Source organism: Chlamydotis macqueenii, chromosome 12 (assembly GCF_036417535.1).
Source record: "Chlamydotis macqueenii isolate bChlMac1 chromosome 12, bChlMac1.mat, whole genome shotgun sequence".
Lineage (NCBI taxonomy): Eukaryota > Metazoa > Chordata > Aves > Otidiformes > Otididae > Chlamydotis > Chlamydotis macqueenii.
This window is the reverse complement of record NC_141567.1, coordinates 14,527,126-14,547,440: the sequence shown is the minus strand read 5'-3', so window position 1 is coordinate 14,547,440 and position 20,315 is coordinate 14,527,126. Positions and strand designations below refer to the sequence as shown.

Here is a 20,315-nt window from a genome sequence, read left to right as displayed (position 1 = left end):
GGTGGTTCCTCTGGTTGCTCCTGTGAAGGATCTTTGCAAGACGCGTTGGAACTGTGCTGCCCCTCTCCTGAGTTCTCTTGTTTTGTGTGGTGTGAAGTGCGTGTGAGCAGGTCTAGGTGGGAGCAGAGCAAGGGTGCTGGCCCGAGGCAGGTCCCACTGCAGCAGTGCCAGGAGGAGGCTGGATGAACTGGGCTGCCTTTGGCTGTCGCAGGAGGAGAAGCAGCACAGGCAGCACCAGCTCCATCCCCAGGTCAGGATGGCCAGTGGTCTAAGGCGCTGCATTCAGGTTGCAGTCTCTGTGACAGGCATGGGTTCAAGTCCCACTCCTGACAGGCTCCTCTTCCTCCCTTCCTTCCCACCACCTTCCTGGCGGGAGGGTCTTACTCTACATACTCTGTTCTCCAGGCTGTGGATGAGGTGTTGCTACAGGTCCCACACCCTCATTCTTCCAGTCTCCCCTACAAAACTCACATTCTGTGTGCTTCTTGCCTCAAATGTGCATCTCTGCACATCCTTCAAAATTCACCCACAAAATCAGCTCTCCCTCTTTACACTTTACCCTACAACAGCCCCTCTGCTTGGAGGCCATGTCAGGGAGGCAGACAGTGCGTCCTCTTGCGTCAAGCAGCCTCACACCAGCTGATCACTGATTTGGCCTTTAGGGGTATAAAATACCTTCAGGACAAACATTTATTTCGCAGCCTCTCTGCACCCCTCTTCCCGTGCTTGGCACCCTCAGGGTGGTCATTTTGTTTGTGTGGCCAGGCACAAACTGCCTGTGCAGTTTCTGACCAATGGCTCTCATCCTCCGGCTGTCGCAGTAATCTCCTTGTAGGCACTGGGAGGCTCCCATTAGATCCCCACAAAGCATTTTCTACTCTCAGCTAAGCAAGCCTTGGCTCCTCAGCCCCTCGTGACAGGGCCAGAGCCCCTGGCCCCTGACTGTCCTAGGGATCCTCCACTGAATATTTCTCAGTTCATCATCACCTCTTCTGGGTTCCCCAGATAGTCTTCCTTCCCCTTTTTTGGAAACTGGGGCAACTTTTCCCTCTGGTTCATCATCAGGGAACTCCCCTGCCCTCTGCTCCATAAACTACAGAGATGTGTCTTTCTCTCTTTCAGCCAGAAAGACCTCAGGAGTGCAGGATCAGGGAATGACCTTGTCTCCTTTGTGGGCCAGATCTGTTTGACTTATACCTCAGCCCAACTGGGCTCGTAGTAGCCTACAAGGCCAGAGGCACATGACTAAGACATTCTCTGGTTTACCAAGGCCTACCATCAGCCAGAAAAACCTCAGGAAGGTCTTTCAAATTTCAGGGGAGAACAGCAACCCTCCTGGGCTCATTTGCAAAGCCAGAACCTTCAGAAAGGCCATGGAGGAAGCAGGCAAATGTCTGGGCATGGAGGACTTAGCCTAGCAGGGCTTCCAGCATCTTTGAGATTTATTGCTGCCTGTAACGTGATGGCACTGAAGGAAGGCTGTACTTGGTCATGGCCAACAAGATACACTCACTACTGGGCTCAGCTGGGATATATGGCTCAGCTGGAATGAAAGAGGAAGATCCTAAACACTCAATAGGTCCCATGGTGTAATGGTAAGCACTCTGGACTCTGAATCCAGCGATCTGAGTTCAAATCTCAGTGGGACCTTACCCTTTTGTCTCCCTCAGGGCTTTTCTCAGCATACACGAACCTTAAGAGTTTGCTGTTTGATCAGTTGTTTCATTCCCTCTAGTCTTCCTTCCTTCCCTGTGCTCCCAGCCCCTTGCACTGACATGAGTGCCCCTTCTCCTGCCCTCTGCCCACCAAATCTCTGCAGATATCCTGAATTCTGGCCCCTGCTCTTTTGTGCTTGAAACCTGCTCCTCATCAAGGGAATCCAGCAGGGGCTCAGAGAATCACACAACAGCTGAGGTGGAGATCATACATTCCAGGCCTGCCTCAAAGCAGGCTCAAGTAGAGGAGGCTGTACAGGGCCTTGTCTGGCTGGATGCTGGACATCTCCGAAGACTGAGACTCTAACACCTCTCCAGGCAATTATTTTCCAGGTTTCACAACCCCTATAGTAAAACAGGTTTACAGTGTGTGGAAAACTCACGGACACTGCGCCTGGCTGCAGAAACACAACGCCCTTGCTTTGCCCTTCTCCACACATCTCCTCCCCTCAACCCTGCAACTTGCACCACCCCACCTGCTTCTGCAGGTGCTCAACACACTCACACCCATGGGGCAGCCATGTGGCTCTGCAGCCCACACAGCACCTGCTCTCCAGACACATCATCAGGGCTGCAACCCTGCCTGCAAACCCACCTCCCAGGGCTTGCAGCACGCTGCTGGGCTGCAAGGGCCTTGCCCTGCCCGTGCTGGGCTCTGCTCCCCACAGCTCCCAGCTTCTCTGTGCTCCTGCCGCTGCCCTGCCCGTGCTGCTGGGGCTGTTCTGCTTGGCATGTCAGGGGAGATCAGCCTCTTCACTTCTGCTGGCAGAGTGTAGAGCTGAGGGGCACAGCTGCAGCGTGGTCAGTTGCAGGCCACCCAAAAGAGGAGCGTGCCCCGTAGTTGGCAGGATTCGAACCTGCGCACCGAAACCCCAATGGTTTTCTAGGCAATCTCAGGTGAACCCTGAGAGAGATTTCTCCAATGGGTCATTGTAGGCACACAGAGGGCAAATTTGGGCAGAACATTGAGACTGCACAATTCCACATGGAAGAAGAGACACATCTCACCATCGATATGGCAAAGCTGAACGGCAAGGAAAGTCCATGGTGTGCTGGAGGGAAAACCTCTTTGGGCAGGAGTGACAGACAAAAGGCCCTTTCTTATGCTCAGCAGGCTCTACCACAGCCTGGTTTTGTGATCAAAGAAATGCCTGTTTTCTTCCCTGAAAGAGAACTACCTCCCAATTGACCCGTTTTGCTCAGCAAGATCATCCCAGAGGCCAGATGCCTGGATGGCCTGCTTTTGAGGAGAGACTCAGGGCAGCGAGACAAAAGCTCACAGCTCTTTTTTTTCTGGGTCAGGGATGGGGTGGCCCATTCCACACATGTAAATCTACAAAGGGACACTGGATCAGTGTCTCAAAGCATCTGGGAGTCATCGTGATGTGGAAGAGTTGGGAAAAACCCTGAACTCCAGGCAAACATGAGTCATAGTACTGCTGTGGACTTCAGTGGACACGGCGGCCCAGCCTCAGGCGTGCAATGGATACCAGAGTTCAGAGCCTCTGCAAGGCTGCACAAACCTCCATCCCACAGAGGGTTTAGTGCAGCCCTGGAAGAGCTGCACAAGAGACACTGACCTCTCCGTCAGCAGAAGTGTTCAAAAGGCAATGAGAAAAGGCCCAGAGCTTCCTGAGGTAACTGGGAAGTTTGGTCCAATCAGAGCAGGAGGTTGGCCCAATGGATCTCCAGAGGTTCTTTCTCATTGTCACTATTCCTGAGTGCACCAAGTAGCATTATTCTGGAGCAGCAGGAGTCTGTGAGCAGTCACCAAAGAGCAATGCCTTGGAAGGAAGGAGTAGCAAGAGATTACACAGAAGTATCAGTTGTTTCAGGAATCGTTACTGTACTGTGTGGAAATGCCCTTGAAGAAAACAGACCTCTTGGAGGAATGAGGCTGGTGACCCTGGCACGCCTGAGGCCGTGGCACCATGTTCACAGCAGGGTGACTCATGTTTGCCTAGAGTTCAGGGTTTTTCCCAACTCTTCCACATCACGATGAGTCCCAGGTGCTCTGGGAGAGTGATTCCGTGTCCCTTTGAAATCTGAAATGCATGGAATGGACCAAATCATCCCTGACCCAGGAAAAAGAGCCATGACGCTCTTTTAGAGAGGTCTAGCCTCTGGCATGAACTTGATGAGCAAAACAGTTTGATTTGGGTCTGGGTTTCTTTCTTGGAAGGACACAGGCATCCCTTTGATCCCCCTCCTATGCTGTTATTTGCTTATTTCCAACAGGTCTCATGAGCATAAGCAAGGTCCTCCTGGCCCTCACTCCTGCCTTCAAGGGGCCTCCTGCAAGCCCACAATGGTTGTTCCTTGCTGTTGAGCTTTCCCACATTGCTGCAGAGGCACGTCTCTTCTCCAACCATCTCCTGTGAGCCTGCGATGACTCGCTGGGAGAGAGATGTCTCTTAGTGTGAGGCCATGCACAGAAAGCACTTGAGAGCTGACTTGAGGTGTCCCTCATCGCTGAATTTCACCATGACTGGGAGCCAGGGTCAATGTGAAGGCGATGATGAAACTAACATGATCCATGTGATGGAAAGCAAATAGATCTAGGCAGCCATGGACACAAATTAATTCTATTGATGATAGATGGTATGCACCAGGAGTAAAACATTTCAGGTGAAAGAGGCAAGAGCTTAATCACCAGGTCTCAGTAAGTGGCAACTCCTAGGTGTTTAGATGCTTCATGAGCAAGGAATGTTTGAGGTGCCCCAGGGCTCTGGGATGCAGCATAAAAGCCTGCGCTGCTCCAGGCTCTGCATCCTCCTCTCCTGCCTCCCTTTCCTTGAGGAACGAGGTGAGTCTGAGTGCGCTCCATCTCTCTGTGGGCTGAACTGCTGTCATGGTGGTACTGCAGTTGATACTTGGGCTGTCTCAGCTTGGTCCTGCAATAGGACAGCTTAAGGGCTCTGACGTCTTTCTTTTTTTGCAGAGGTGACTGGGGAGAGCAGGGAAGATGGAGGATGGTTGAAGCAGAAGGGGCTCAGTGGGGCTCAGCTGCAGGGAGATCTGCCCAACAGAATTCCTACCTTAGGCAGATGGTCTATAACAAAATGGTCAAGTGCACCCAGTGCCTTCTTCAAGGCAGGAATGTATGTTCTGGGCATGGGCTTAGTCTTTTTCCGCTGGGATTGGTCTGTCGCAAAAGTGCGTTACTCTTCCTGTGCCGGGCAACTCGGAGGGCACACTGAGATCCATGGGAACTGCAGGCACAGGGTGTGTTTTTCCAAGCTGGCTTCTGAGACACCTGTTCAACCCAGCCTGTGTGTGCCGGGATCATTGCATCAGTCTTCATTCATACTATTGCACTGGGAAATGCAGGAGGAGGTCGTGAGGGAACCAGCAGCCAGTTAGGAAGATCTTTGCTCCTCGTCACTCAAATCCAGCCTTAAAGTGAGATGCAATGCCTCTTGTGCATGTCAGCAAGATCAGCAGCTGGCCCTTTTGTGGACATAAAGCTAGAAATGGAGATGGAGGGCAGCAAGGTGTATCTGCAGAGACAGTTGTGGAAAAGAAAGACAGTCTGACATTGGAATGTGTGTTTCCTCTCTGCTCTGTGTTTCAGCTTTGCCTCCCTCACGCAGAGATGTCTTGCTTCAGACCCTGTGTCCCACAGACCTGTGGCACCTCTGGCCCAACCCCACTTGCCAGCAGCTGCAGTGAGCCCTGTGTCGCCCGCTGCGCTGACTCAGCGGTGTTCATCGAGGCCTCCCCGGTGGTGGTGACCCTGCCGGGGCCCATCCTCACCTCTTTCCCTCAGAGCACAGCCGTGGGATCCTCTCTGTCAGCTGCTGTTGGGAGCTCCCTCAGTTCTGGGGGGGTTCCCATCTCTTCTGGGGGCTCCCTTGGTCTGGGGGGATCAGGGCTGTGTCTGCGTCCTCCCCGCTGCACTCTGAACTGCTGAAGCTGGCAGATCATCTCCTTTGGAGCAGGAAGGAGGACAGGGATGCTGCAGGAGCAGGATCATGGCCAGGGCTTCCAGACAGGCTGGGGGTCCTCATCCCACCTGACAGGAGGGACTTGTGCCCACTGCTCCTCTCTGCACGGCAGACCTCGCTGTGCCTCCTCTGGCTCTGCTTTGCTCTGAGCTCCTCAGAATGGACTTTTTGTCTTCTGCTTTGCTGAATCTCCTGCTGATGAGGGGAGGGTACTGGAGTTAGGGACTGCTCTTGTTGGTCTGGGATTGCCACCAGGGAGAGCAGTATGGGAAAAGGCAAGCGCTTTGTGTGGAGCTTGTCCCTGGGAAATGGATCATTCTCTGGGCCTCCTTTAATCCTGCAGATGTGATTCTTTGTCACTGTTCTATGTCACTGCATTTGCTCCTTCTTATTAAAGACTTTGTGCAAAAAAGTGCTGACTCGGGATGGTTTTTCACCTTCCTCAGCCATCAGCTGTGCAAGAGGGAGCTCTGGCTTCTGTCCTGAGCCCACTGTCAGTTAAGGCTAGAGGTTCAACACACCAAAAATCTACGGCTTTTTTTTGAGCAGGAGAGGCTGCCAACAGAAGGAGTAAGAAACTCTGGAGCCAGGGTTTCATTTCCAAAGGCCTCCTCCAAGCAGGGCTAGCCCCAAAGCTGGAGCAGGCTGCTCCATGCCAGAGCACCACTGACTCTTGACTGTGATACCCAGGCACGGAGAATCCTAAAGGTCCCTGGGCACCTGCTCCAGTGCTTCAAGATGCCTTGAGAATGGTTGAATGGTGCAAAGCAGCCCCTGCAGTGTGCTTTTGCCTAGCAGGGTCTTGCGAAAAGCCAGGCATGTGTCTGTTGGGCTAGCAGGTGCCCAGAGGCCTGGCCCTGAGGCAAGGCTGCAGGGGAGCAGTCAAGGGGAGAGGGTGGCCCGGGCCATGGGAGCGGAGACTGGTGAGGGAATCTTAGATTTGGAGCAGCAGAGGCAAGGCAGTGTGGAGATGAGCTGAAGAAAAGCTTGTCTGCGTTGGCCAGGAATCGACCCCGGGTCAACTGCTTGGAAGGCAGCTATGCTCACCACTATACCACCAACGCACCCTGTGCTCTGGTCCCTCCTGCTGCTGCACTTCCTGGGCTGCACGGCCTCCTCCTCCCTGCACATGGACATGACCTCAGCCTCTGAAGCTGCCTGTCTTCTCATGCCAGTCTCACCTGTTCCCTTCGGAACATCAAGATGCACAAGCCACAAACTGAGGGCTGAGGGAACAGGAGGCCTGTTCACAGAGACCTAGATCACTGCAGGGGAAAACTTGCTGGCATGAGGCAGCAGGTGCCAGCAGCAGGGCAAGAAAAGGCAACTAGCAGAGGATGGTTTCGATCCATCAACCTCTGGGTTATGGGCCCAGCACGCTTCCGCTGCGCCACTCTGCTCTGCACAATGTCTATCCAAACACCTCCCGCAGCCCGGACTCACCCTCCCTCACATTCACACCACCACTGCTTCTGCCCACCCCACTGCCCCTTCCTCTACCCTCTGCCCTCACACGCACAACAAAAATCTCTCCCTGGAAACCTCACGGACACTGCGCCTGGACGCAGAAACACAACGCCCTTGCTTTGCCCTTCTCCACACATCTCCTCCCCTCAACCCTGCATGGACACTTGCTCTCTCACCACCCCACCTGCCTCTGCAGGTGCTCAACACACCCACACCCATGGGGCAGCCATGTGGCTCTGCAGCCCACACAGCACCTGCTCTCCAGACACATCATCAGGGCTGCAACCCTGCCTGCAAACCCACCTCCCAGGGCTTGCAGCACGCTGCTGGGCTGCAAGGGCCTTGCCCTACCCGTGCTGGGCTCTGCTCCCCACAGCTCCCAGCTTCTCTGTGCTCCTGCCGCTGCCCTGCCCGTGCTGCTTGGGCTGTTCTGCTTGGCATGTCATAGGAGATCAGCCTCTTCACTTCTGCTGGCAGAGTGTGGAGCTGAGGGGCACAGCTGCAGCGTGGTCAGTTGCGGGCCACCCAAAAGAGGAGCATGCCCCATAGTTGGCAGGTTTCAAACCTGCACGGGGAAACCCCAATGGATTTCTAGTCCATCGCCTTCACCACTCGGCCACAACTACCTGCTCCAGCTCTCTCTGCCCTGCTCATCACCTGCCCTGTGCAAGGACACCTGGCTCCCAGGGAGCTCCAGGGCAATGCTTCACTCCAAGCCCTGCAGGGAAACCGCAATCCTTTACCCCAAGGGAAAAGTCAGAACAAGTGGCAGATGCGGAAGATCTTGAGGCAGACAGGAGAGCTTTCATGGTGGAATAGCTATGTCCTCAACTTTCTATTCCAACACTGGCAAGCAGTGTCCAATGCCTGAGCATGGACCAAAGTATCACTGCAAGATCGATCATTTCCATCACCTCTGAAAGTAGCTCCAATTCTTATTTGGGTCTGAGGCAGGAAAATGTCGTTAACAGATCCATATGGAGATTGTGCATCTGGCAGACCCTCTCTGCAGGCACATCAAGGGTGACACTTGCCTGCAGTTGAGGGCGTGAGCGTGGGGAGCAGCTTGAGGCAGTGTGTGTGCACTGGTGCTGGAAGATGGAGGCTGGCCAGTCTGTGAAGAGCAGGAGCAGGAGACAGGCCAGGCTCTGGTCCAGAGGAGCAGGAGGCAGCACTGCCCACACGTGCATTGGTGGAGTAGTGGAGAGCAGAGCTGCCATCCAAGCTGTAGACCCATGGTTTATTCCTGGCCAATGCTGACAGAGATCTCAGGAGCATGCACTGTTCCTGACTGAAAGGCCAACCCTAACCCATTCTTGCAGTCACACTGCCTACGTTCAGACATGAAAAGCAATGCTTTTCACTTTTCACTCCATATCCATGCTCTCAATTTCATTCCCAATGGAAGAGAGAATTGCCATGACTGGTTTCCATATTATGTTTGTGTGCAGCGCTTGGCAGGACTGATAAGTTGACTCAAATGACTGGAGTAGCATTTGCAAAGAGCAGTTGGGACACTGGGCCACAGGACCATGGCCACCAGGTTAGAGACTCATGCTCAATGACTCTGAGGATCTTTGCAGCTCTTGTATCCTCAGTTCAGGCATCTCTGTCCAACACTGCTGCAAAGCTCAGAACAAACACCAGTGCCTTGCCTTGCAGAGCAGATGGACAACTCAGGGAAAGGGGTAACAAACCACAAGTCTCCAGCTATGCTGCACAAAGTCTTTAATGAGAAGGAGCAAATGCAATGACATAGAACAGAGAAAAAGAATCACATCTGCAGGATTCAGGGAGGCCCAGAGACTGATCCATTTCTCAAGGACAAGCTCCACACAAAGCGCTTGCCTTTTCCCATACTGCTCTCCCTGGTGGCAATCCCAGACCAACAAGAGCAGTCCCTAACTCCAGCGCCCTCCCTTCATCAGCAGGAGATTCAGCAAAGCAGAAGAAAAGAAGTCCTTTCCTGAGGAGCTCAGACAAAGCAGAGCCAGAAGAGGCACAGTGAGGTCTGCCGTGCAGAGAGGAGCAGTGGGCACAAGTCCCTCCTGTCAGGTGGGATGAGGACCCCCAGCCTGTCTGGAAGCCCTGGCCATGATCCTGCTCCTGCAGCATCCCTGTCCTCCTTCCTGCTCCAAAGGAGATGATCTGCCAGCTTCAGCAGTTCAGAGTGCAGCGGGGAGGACGCAGACACAGCCCTGATCCCCCCAGACCAAGGGAGCCCCCAGAAGAGATGGGAACCCCCCCAGAACTGAGGGAGCTCCCAAGAGCAGCTGACAGAGAGGATCCCACGGCTGTGCTCTGAGGGAAAGAGGTGAGGATGGGCCCCGGCAGGGTCACCACCACCAGGGAGGCCTCGATGAACACCGCTGAGTCAGCGCAGCGGGCGACACAGGGCTCACTGCAGCTGCTGGCAAGTGGGGTTGGGCCAGAGGTGCCACAGGTCTGTGGGACACAGGGTCTGAAGCAAGACATCTCTGCGTGAGGGAGGCAAAGCTGAAACACAGAGCAGAGAGGAAACACACATTCCAATGTCAGACTGTCTTTCTTTTCCACAACTGTCTCTGCAGATACACCTTGCTGCCCTCCATCTCCATTTCTAGCTTTATGTCCACAAAAGGGCCAGCTGCTGATCTTGCTGACATGCACAAGAGGCATTGCATCTCACTTTAAGGCTGGATTTGAGTGACGAGGAGCAAAGATCTTCCTAACTGGCTGCTGGTTCCCTCATGACCTCCTCCTGCATTTTCCAGTGCAAGAGTACGACTGAAGATTGATGCAATGATCCCGGCACACACAGGCTGGATTGAACAGATGCCTCAGAAACCAGCTCGGAAAAACACACCCTGTGCCTGCAGCTCCCACGGATCTCAGTGTGCCCTCCGAGTTGCCCGGCACAGGAAGAGTAACGCACTTTTGCGACAGACCAATCCCAGCGGAAAAAGACTAAGCCCATGCCCAGAACATACATTCCTGCCTTGAAGAAGGCACTGGGTGCACTTGACCATTTTGTTATAGACCATCTGCCTAAGGTAGGAATTCTGTTGGGCAGATCTCCCTGCAGCTGAGCCCCACTGAGCCCCTTCTGCTTCAACCATCCTCCATCTTCCCTGCTCTCCCCAGTCACCTCTGCAAAAAAAGAAAGACGTCAGAGCCCTTAAGCTGTCCTATTGCAGGACCAAGCTGAGACAGCCCAAGTATCAACTGCAGTACCACCATGACAGCAGTTCAGCCCACAGAGAGATGGAGCGCACTCAGACTCACCTCGTTCCTCAAGGAAAGGGAGGCAGGAGAGGAGGATGCAGAGCCTGGAGCAGCGCAGGCTTTTATGCTGCATCCCAGAGCCCTGGGGCACCTCAAACATTCCTTGCTCATGAAGCATCTAAACACCTAGGAGTTGCCACTTACTGAGACCTGGTGATTAAGCTCTTGCCTCTTTCACCTGAAATGTTTTACTCCTGGTGCATACCATCTATCATCAATAGAATTAATTTGTGTCCATGGCTGCCTAGATCTATTTGCTTTCCATCACATGGATCATGTTAGTTTCATCATCGCCTTCACATTGACCCTGGCTCCCAGTCATGGTGAAATTCAGCGATGAGGGACACCTCAAGTCAGCTCTCAAGTGCTTTCTGTGCATGGCCTCACACTAAGAGACATCTCTCTCCCAGCGAGTCATCGCAGGCTCACAGGAGATGGTTGGAGAAGAGACGTGCCTCTGCAGCAATGTGGGAAAGCTCAACAGCAAGGAACAACCATTGTGGGCTTGCAGGAGGCCCCTTGAAGGCAGGAGTGAGGGCCAGGAGGACCTTGCTTATGCTCATGAGACCTGTTGGAAATAAGCAAATAACAGTATAGGAGGGGGATCCTTCCAAGAAAGAAACCCAGACCCAAATCAAACTGTTTTGCTCATCAAGTTCATGCCAGAGGCTAGACCTCTCTAAAAGAGCGTCATGGCTCTTTTTCCTGGGTCAGGGATGATTTGGTCCATTCCATGCATTTCAGATTTCAAAGGGACACGGAATCACTCTCCCAGAGCACCTGGGACTCATCGTGATGTGGAAGAGTTGGGAAAAACCCTGAACTCCAGGCAAACATGAGTCACCCTGCTGTGAACATGGTGCCACGGCCTCAGGCGTGCCAGGGTCACCAGCCTCATTCCTCCAAGAGGTCTGTTTTCTTCAAGGGCATTTCCACACAGTACAGTAACGATTCCTGAAACAACTGATACTTCTGTGTAATCTCTTGCTACTCCTTCCTTCCAAGGCATTGCTCTTTGGTGACTGCTCACAGACTCCTGCTGCTCCAGAATAATGCTACTTGGTGCACTCAAGAATAGTGACAATGAGAAAGAACCTCTGGAGATCCATTGGGCCAACCTCCTGCTCTGATTGGACCAAACTTCCCAGTTACCTCAGGAAGCTCTGGGCCTTTTCTCATTGCCTTTTGAACACTTCTGCTGACGGAGAGGTCAGTGTCTCTTGTGCAGCTCTTCCAGGGCTGCACTAAACCCTCTGTGGGATGGAGGTTTGTGCAGCCTTGCAGAGGCTCTGAACTCTGGTATCCATTGCACGCCTGAGGCTGGGCCGCCGTGTCCACTGAAGTCCACAGCAGTACTATGACTCATGTTTGCCTGGAGTTCAGGGTTTTTCCCAACTCTTCCACATCACGATGACTCCCAGATGCTTTGAGACACTGATCCAGTGTCCCTCTGTAGTTTTACATGTGTGGAATGGGCCACCCCATCCCTGACCCAGAAAAAAAAGAGCTGTGAGCTTTTGTCTCGCTGCCCTGAGTCTCTCCTCAAAAGCAGGCCATCCAGGCTTCTGGCCTCTGGGATGATCCTGCTGAGCAAAACAGGTCAATTTGGAGGTAGTTCTCTTTCAGGGAAGAAAACAGGCATTTCTTTGATCACAAAACCAGGCTGTGGTAGAGCCTGCTGAGCATAAGCAAGGTCCTTTTGTCTGTCACTCCTGCCCAAAGAGGTTTTCCCTCCAGCACACCATGGACTTTCCTTGCCGTTCAGCTTTGCCATATCGATGGTGAGATGTGTCTCTTCTTGCATGTGTGAAAATGCAGTCTCGATGATCTGTCTGTGCCTACCCACAGTCTCTTGAGTGCCTACAATGACCCATTGGAGACACATCTCTTGGGGTTTGCCTGATTGCCTATGCTGACAGCACTTGAGAGTTGACTTGAGGTGTCCCTCATAGCTGCATTTGACTGTGACAGGTGGCCATGCTCACCATGAAGAGGGCAAAGAGACAAAGGCAATCCATGTGACTCAAACCCACTTAAAACCTCCTTGTACACTAGGCTGGTACTTCTGTGTTGTCCATACAGTGAGTAAAATTATACATACAGGGAGTAAAACATTTCAGGTGAAAGAGACAAGAGCTTAATCACCAGGTCTTGGCAAATGGCAGCTCCTAGGTGTTTAGATGCTTCATGAACAAGGAATGCTCGTGGCCCCCCAGGGCTCTGGGATGCAGCATAAAAGCCTGCGCTGCTCCAGGCTCTGCATCCTCCTCTCCTGCCTCCCTTTCCTTGAGGAACGAGGTGAGTCTGAGTGCGCTCCATCTCTCTGTGGGCTGAACTGCTGTCATGGTGGTACTGCAGTTGATACTTGGGCTGTCTCAGCTTGGTCCTGCAATGGAAATATTCCAGAGCTGTGACCTCGTTTCTCTTTTGATGGGATGAGGCTGGCTGGGGAGAGCTGGGAAAACGGGGGTTAGTTCTAAGCAGATATGGATCAGTGGGGCTGAGCTGCAGGGAGGTCTGCCCAAGAGAATTTCTGCCCTTAGCAGAAGGTCTTTAACCAAATGGCTATGCTTATGCAGTGCCTTCTTCATTGCAGCAATGTTTGAGGTGGACAATGTGCATGAACAGTCTACCCACAGGTGCTTAAAACTCACTGGGCTGGGTCCTGTCCTAAAAGTGGGTTAGTCTTCCTGTGCCATGCAACTCAGAGGGTACGATGAGGGCCACGGGAGCTGCAGGCACAGCCTGTGTTTTAAAAACAAAGCGTGTCCAAGGAGACAGCAGAGGAAAAGAAAGACAAACTGATATTGAGGTTCATGCTCCATACCTGCTCTGTGTTTCAGCTTTGCCTCCCTCACGCAGAGATGTCTTGCTTCAGACCCTGTGTCCCACAGACCTGTGGCACCTCTGGCCCAACCCCACTTGCCAGCAGCTGCAGTGAGCCCTGTGTCGCCCGCTGCGCTGACTCAGCGGTGTTCATCGAGGCCTCCCCGGTGGTGGTGACCCTGCCGGGGCCCATCCTCACCTCTTTCCCTCAGAGCACAGCCGTGGGATCCTCTCTGTCAGCTGCTGTTGGGAGCTCCCTCAGTTCTGGGGGGGTTCCCATCTCTTCTGGGGGCTCCCTTGGTCTGGGGGGATCAGGGCTGTGTCTGCATCCCCCCCACTGCACTCTGAACTGCTGAAGCCAGGAGATCATCTCACAGGGATGCTGCAGGAGCAGGAACGTGGCCAGGGCTTCCAGATAGGCCTGTGTTCACTGCTCCTCTCTGCACGGCAGACCTCACTGTGCCTCCTCTGGCTCTTCTTTGTTCTGAGCTCCTCAGGAAAGGACTCGTTGTCCTCTGCTTTGCTGAATCTTCTGCTGATGAGGGGAGGGTGCTGGAGTTAGGGACTGCTCTTGTTGGTCTGAGATTGCCACGCAATTCACCAGAATGGGAAAAGGCAAGCGCTTCGTGTGGAGCTTGTCCTTGAGAAATGGATCAGTCTCTGGGCCTCCCTGAATCCTGCAGATGTGATTCTTTGTCTCTGTTCTATGTCATTGCATTTGCTCCTTCTCATTAAAGACTTTGTGCAGCATAGCTGGAGACTTGTGGTTTGTTACCCCTTTCCCTGAGTTGTCCATCTGCTCTGCAAGGCAAGGCACTGGTGTTTGTTCTGAGCTTTGCAGCAGTGTTGGACAGAGATGCCTGAACTGAGGATACAAGAGCTGCAAAGATCCTCAGAGTCATTGAGCATGAGTCTCTAACCTGGTGGCCATGGTCCTGTGGCCCATTGTCCCAACTGCTCTTTGCAAATGCTACTCCAGTCATTTGAGTCAACTTATCAGTCCTGCCAAGCGCTGCACACAAACATAATATGGAAACCAGTCATGGCAATTCTCTCTTCCATTGGGAATGAAATTGAGAGCATGGATATGGAGTGAAAAGTGAAAAGCATTGCTTTTCATGTCTGAACGTAGGCAGTGTGACTGCAAGAATGGGTTAGGGTTGGCCTTTCAGTCAGGAACAGTGCATGCTCCTGAGATCTCTGTCAGCATTGGCCAGGAATAAACCATGGGTCTACAGCTTGGATGGCAGCTCTGCTCTCCACTACTCCACCAATGCACGTGTGGGCAGTGCTGCCTCCTGCTCCTCTGGACCAGAGCCTGGCCTGTCTCCTGCTCCTGCTCTTCACAGACTGGCCAGCCTCCATCTTCCAGCACCAGTGCACACACACTGCCTCAAGCTGCTCCCCACGCTCACGCCCTCAACTGCAGGCAAGTGTCACCCTTGATGTGCCTGCAGAGAGGGTCTGCCAGATGCACAATCTCCATATGGATCTGTTAACGACATTTTCCTGCCTCAGACCCAAATAAGAATTGGAGCTACTTTCAGAGGTGATGGAAATGATCGATCTTGCAGTGATACTTTGGTCCATGCTCAGGCATTGGACACTGCTTGCCAGTGTTGGAATAGAAAGTTGAGGACATAGCTATTCCACCATGAAAGCTCTCCTGTCTGCCTCAAGATCTTCCGCATCTGCCACTTGTTCTGACTTTTCCCTTGGGGTAAAGGATTGCGGTTTCCCTGCAGGGCTTGGAGTGAAGCATTGCCCTGGAGCTCCCTGGGAGCCAGGTGTCCTTGCACAGGGCAGGTGATGAGCAGGGCAGAGAGAGCTGGAGCAGGTAGTTGTGGCCGAGTGGTGAAGGCGATGGACTAGAAATCCATTGGGGTTTCCCCGTGCAGGTTTGAAACCTGCCAACTATGGGGCATGCTCCTCTTTTGGGTGGCCCGCAACTGACCACGCTGCAGCTGTGCCCCTCAGCTCCACACTCTGCCAGCAGAAGTGAAGAGGCTGATCTCCTATGACATGCCAAGCAGAACAGCCCAAGCAGCACGGGCAGGGCAGCGGCAGGAGCACAGAGAAGCTGGGAGCTGTGGGGAGCAGAGCCCAGCACGGGTAGGGCAAGGCCCTTGCAGCCCAGCAGCGTGCTGCAAGCCCTGGGAGGTGGGTTTGCAGGCAGGGTTGCAGCCCTGATGATGTGTCTGGAGAGCAGGTGCTGTGTGGGCTGCAGAGCCACATGGCTGCCCCATGGGTGTGGGTGTGTTGAGCACCTGCAGAGGCAGGTGGGGTGGTGAGAGAGCAAGTGTCCATGCAGGGTTGAGGGGAGGAGATGTGTGGAGAAGGGCAAAGCAAGGGCGTTGTGTTTCTGCGTCCAGGCGCAGTGTCCGTGAGGTTTCCAGGGAGAGATTTTTGTTGTGCGTGTGAGGGCAGAGGGTAGAGGAAGGGGCAGTGGGGTGGGCAGAAGCAGTGGTGGTGTGAATGTGAGGGAGGGTGAGTCCGGGCTGCGGGAGGTGTTTGGATAGACATTGTGCAGAGCAGAGTGGCGCAGCGGAAGCGTGCTGGGCCCATAACCCAGAGGTCGATGGATCGAAACCATCCTCTGCTAGTTGCCTTTTCTTGCGCTGCTGCTGGCACCTGCTGCCTCATGCCAGCAAGTTTTCCCCTGCAGTGATCTAGGTCTCTGTGAACAGGCCTCCTGTTCCCTCAGCCCTCAGTTTGTGGCTTGTGCATCTTGATGTTCCGAAGGGAACAGGTGAGACTGGCATGAGAAGACAGGCAGCTTCAGAGGCTGAGGTCATGTCCATGTGCAGGGAGGAGGAGGCCGTGCAGCCCAGGAAGTGCAGCAGCAGGAGGGACCAGAGCACAGGGTGCGTTGGTGGTATAGTGGTGAGCATAGCTGCCTTCCAAGCAGTTGACCCGGGGTCGATTCCTGGCCAACGCAGACAAGCTTTTCTTCAGCTCATCTCCACACTGCCTTGCCTCTGCTGCTCCAAATCTAAGATTCCCTCACCAGTCTCCGCTCCCATGGCCCGGGCCACCCTCTCCCCTTGACTGCTCCCCTGCAGCCTTGCCTCAGGGCCAGGCCTCTGGGCACCTGCTAGCCCAACAGACACATGCCTGGCTTTTCGCAAGACCCTGCTAGGCAAAAGCACACTGCAGGGGCTGCTTTGCACCATTCAACCATTCTCAAGGCATCTTGAAGCACTGGAGCAGGTGCCCAGGGACCTTTAGGATTCTCCGTGCCTGGGTATCACAGTCAAGAGTCAGTGGTGCTCTGGCATGGAGCAGCCTGCTCCAGCTTTGGGGCTAGCCCTGCTTGGAGGAGGCCTTTGGAAATGAAACCCTGGCTCCAGAGTTTCTTACTCCTTCTGTTGGCAGCCTCTCCTGCTCAAAAAAAAGCCGTAGATTTTTGGTGTGTTGAACCTCTAGCCTTAACTGACAGTGGGCTCAGGACAGAAGCCAGAGCTCCCTCTTGCACAGCTGATGGCTGAGGAAGGTGAAAAACCATCCCGAGTCAGCACTTTTTTGCACAAAGTCTTTAATAAGAAGGAGCAAATGCAGTGACATAGAACAGTGACAAAGAATCACATCTGCAGGATTAAAGGAGGCCCAGAGAATGATCCATTTCCCAGGGACAAGCTCCACACAAAGCGCTTGCCTTTTCCCATACTGCTCTCCCTGGTGGCAATCCCAGACCAACAAGAGCAGTCCCTAACTCCAGTACCCTCCCCTCATCAGCAGGAGATTCAGCAAAGCAGAAGACAAAAAGTCCATTCTGAGGAGCTCAGAGCAAAGCAGAGCCAGAGGAGGCACAGCGAGGTCTGCCGTGCAGAGAGGAGCAGTGGGCACAAGTCCCTCCTGTCAGGTGGGATGAGGACCCCCAGCCTGTCTGGAAGCCCTGGCCATGATCCTGCTCCTGCAGCATCCCTGTCCTCCTTCCTGCTCCAAAGGAGATGATCTGCCAGCTTCAGCAGTTCAGAGTGCAGCGGGGAGGACGCAGACACAGCCCTGATCCCCCCAGACCAAGGGAGCCCCCAGAAGAGATGGGAACCCCCCCAGAACTGAGGGAGCTCCCAACAGCAGCTGACAGAGAGGATCCCACGGCTGTGCTCTGAGGGAAAGAGGTGAGGATGGGCCCCGGCAGGGTCACCACCACCGGGGAGGCCTCGATGAACACCGCTGAGTCAGCGCAGCGGGCGACACAGGGCTCACTGCAGCTGCTGGCAAGTGGGGTTGGGCCAGAGGTGCCACAGGTCTGTGGGACACAGGGTCTGAAGCAAGACATCTCTGCGTGAGGGAGGCAAAGCTGAAACACAGAGCAGAGAGGAAACACACATTCCAATGTCAGACTGTCTTTCTTTTCCACAACTGTCTCTGCAGATACACCTTGCTGCCCTCCATCTCCATTTCTAGCTTTATGTCCACAAAAGGGCCAGCTGCTGATCTTGCTGACATGCACAAGAGGCATCTCACTTTAAGGCTGGATTTGAGTGACGAGGAGCAAAGATCTTCCTAACTGGCTGCTGGTTCCCTCATGACCTCCTCCTGCATTTCCCAGTGCAAGAGTACGACTGAAGATTGATGCAATGATCCCGGCACACATAGGCTGGATTGAACAGATGCCTCAGAAACCAGCTCGGAAAAACACACCCTGTGCCTGCAGCTCCCACGGATCTCAGTGTGCCCTCCGAGTTGCCCGGCACAGGAAGAGTAACGCACTTTTGCGACAGACCAATCCCAGCGGAAAAAGACTAAGCCCATGCCCAGAACATACATTCCTGCCTTGAAGAAGGCACTGGGTGCACTTGACCATTTTGTTATAGACCATCTGCCTAAGGTAGGAATTCTGTTGGGCAGATCTCCCTGCAGCTGAGCCCCACTGAGCCCCTTCTGCTTCAACCATCCTCCATCTTCCCTGCTCTCCCCAGTCACCTCTGCAAAAAAAGAAAGACGTCAGAGCCCTTAAGCTGTCCTATTGCAGGACCAAGCTGAGACAGCCCAAGTATCAACTGCAGTACCACCATGACAGCAGTTCAGCCCACAGAGAGATGGAGCGCACTCAGACTCACCTCGTTCCTCAAGGAAAGGGAGGCAGGAGAGGAGGATGCAGAGCCTGGAGCAGCGCAGGCTTTTATGCTGCATCCCAGAGCCCTGGGGCACCTCAAACATTCCTTGCTCATGAAGCATCTAAACACCTAGGAGTTGCCACTTACTGAGACCTGGTGATTAAGCTCTTGCCTCTTTCACCTGAAATGTTTTACTCCTGGTGCATACCATCTATCATCAATAGAATTAATTTGTGTCCATGGCTGCCTAGATCTATTTGCTTTCCATCACATGGATCATGTTAGTTTCATCATCGCCTTCACATTGACCCTGGCTCCCAGTCATGGTGAAATTCAGCGATGAGGGACACCTCAAGTCAGCTCTCAAGTGCTTTCTGTGCATGGCCTCACACTAAGAGACATCTCTCTCCCAGCGAGTCATCGCAGGCTCACAGGAGATGGTTGGAGAAGAGACGTGCCTCTGCAGCAATGTGGGAAAGCTCAACAGCAAGGAACAACCATTGTGGGCTTGCAGGAGGCCCCTTGAAGGCAGGAGTGAGGGCCAGGAGGACCTTGCTTATGCGCATGAGACCTGTTGGAAATAAGCAAATAACAGCATAGGAGGGGGATCAAAGGGATGCCTGTGTCCTTCCAAGAAAGAAACCCAGACCCAAATCAAACTGTTTTGCTCATCAAGTTCATGCCAGAGGCTAGACCTCTCTAAAAGAGCGTCATGGCTCTTTTTCCTGGGTCAGGGATGATTTGGTCCATTCCATGCATTTCAGATTTCAAAGGGACACGGAATCACTCTCCCAGAGCACCTGGGACTCATCGTGATGTGGAAGAGTTGGGAAAAACCCTGAACTCCAGGCAAACATGAGTCACCCTGCTGTGAACATGGTGCCGGGGTCACCAGCCTCATTCCTCCAAGAGGTCTGTTTTCTTCAAGGGCATTTCCACACAGTACAGTAACGATTCCTGAAACAACTGATACTTCTGTGTAATCTCTTGCTACTCCTTCCTTCCAAGGCATTGCTCTTTGGTGACTGCTCACAGACTCCTGCTGCTCCAGAATAATGCTACTTGGTGCACTCAGGAATAGTGACAATGAGAAAGAACCTCTGGAGATCCATTGGGCCAACCTCCTGCTCTGATTGGACCAAACTTCCCAGTTACCTCAGGAAGCTCTGGGCCTTTTCTCATTGCCTTTTGAACACTTCTGCTGACGGAGAGGTCAGTGTCTCTTGTGCAGCTCTTCCAGGGCTGCACTAAACCCTCTGTGGGATGGAGGTTTGTGCAGCCTTGCAGAGGCTCTGAACTCTGGTATCCATTGCACGCCTGAGGCTGGGCCGCCGTGTCCACTGAAGTCCACAGCAGTACTATGACTCATGTTTGCCTGGAGTTCAGGGTTTTTCCCAACTCTTCCACATCACGATGACTCCCAGATGCTTTGAGACACTGATCCAGTGTCCCTCTGTAGATTTACATGTGTGGAATGGGCCACCCCATCCCTGACCCAGAAAAAAAAGAGCTGTGAGCTTTTGTCTCGCTGCCCTGAGTCTCTCCTCAAAAGCAGGCCATCCAGGCATCTGGCCTCTGGGATGATCTTGCTGAGCAAAACGGGTCAATTGGGAGGTAGTTCTCTTTCAGGGAAGAAAACAGGCATTTCTTTGATCACAAAACCAGGCTGTGGTAGAGCCTGCTGAGCATAAGAAAGGGCCTTTTGTCTGTCACTCCTGCCCAAAGAGGTTTTCCCTCCAGCACACCATGGACTTTCCTTGCCGTTCAGCTCTGCCATATCAATGGAGAGATGTGTCTCTTCTTCCATGTGGAATTGTGCAGTCTCAATGTTCTGCCCAAATTTGCCCTCTGTGTGCCTACAATGACCCATTGGAGAAATCTCTCTCAGGGTTCACCTGAGATTGCCTAGAAAACCATTGGGGTTTCGGTGCGCAGGTTCGAATCCTGCCAACTACGGGGCACGCTCCTCTTTTGGGTGGCCTGCAACTGACCACGCTGCAGCTGTGCCCCTCAGCTCTACACTCTGCCAGCAG

At 53.4% G+C, this 20,315-nt stretch overlaps 7 non-coding genes across 7 annotated transcripts; 4 read left to right on the top strand and 3 right to left on the bottom strand.

Moving 5' to 3' along the window:
* Nucleotides 1-1,578: 1,578 nt before the first annotated feature.
* On the top strand, nt 1,579-1,650 carry TRNAQ-CUG (transfer RNA glutamine (anticodon CUG)). Its single transcript has one exon. It is a non-coding gene; the product is annotated as a tRNA-Gln (tRNA).
* A 5,004-nt stretch (nt 1,651-6,654) lies between these two features.
* On the bottom strand, nt 6,655-6,726 carry TRNAG-UCC (transfer RNA glycine (anticodon UCC)). The gene has a single exon. It is a non-coding gene; the product is annotated as a tRNA-Gly (tRNA).
* Nucleotides 6,727-6,990: 264 nt separating this feature from the next.
* On the bottom strand, nt 6,991-7,062 carry TRNAM-CAU (transfer RNA methionine (anticodon CAU)). Its single transcript has one exon. It is a non-coding gene; the product is annotated as a tRNA-Met (tRNA).
* Nucleotides 7,063-7,673: 611 nt separating this feature from the next.
* TRNAS-AGA (transfer RNA serine (anticodon AGA)) lies at nt 7,674-7,755 on the bottom strand. Its single transcript has one exon. It is a non-coding gene; the product is annotated as a tRNA-Ser (tRNA).
* Nucleotides 7,756-15,056: 7,301 nt separating this feature from the next.
* On the top strand, nt 15,057-15,138 carry TRNAS-AGA (transfer RNA serine (anticodon AGA)). Its single transcript has one exon. It is a non-coding gene; the product is annotated as a tRNA-Ser (tRNA).
* Nucleotides 15,139-15,749: 611 nt separating this feature from the next.
* On the top strand, nt 15,750-15,821 carry TRNAM-CAU (transfer RNA methionine (anticodon CAU)). The gene has a single exon. It is a non-coding gene; the product is annotated as a tRNA-Met (tRNA).
* A 264-nt stretch (nt 15,822-16,085) lies between these two features.
* TRNAG-UCC (transfer RNA glycine (anticodon UCC)) lies at nt 16,086-16,157 on the top strand. The gene has a single exon. It is a non-coding gene; the product is annotated as a tRNA-Gly (tRNA).
* The last annotated feature ends 4,158 nt before the right edge of the window (nt 16,158-20,315 follow it).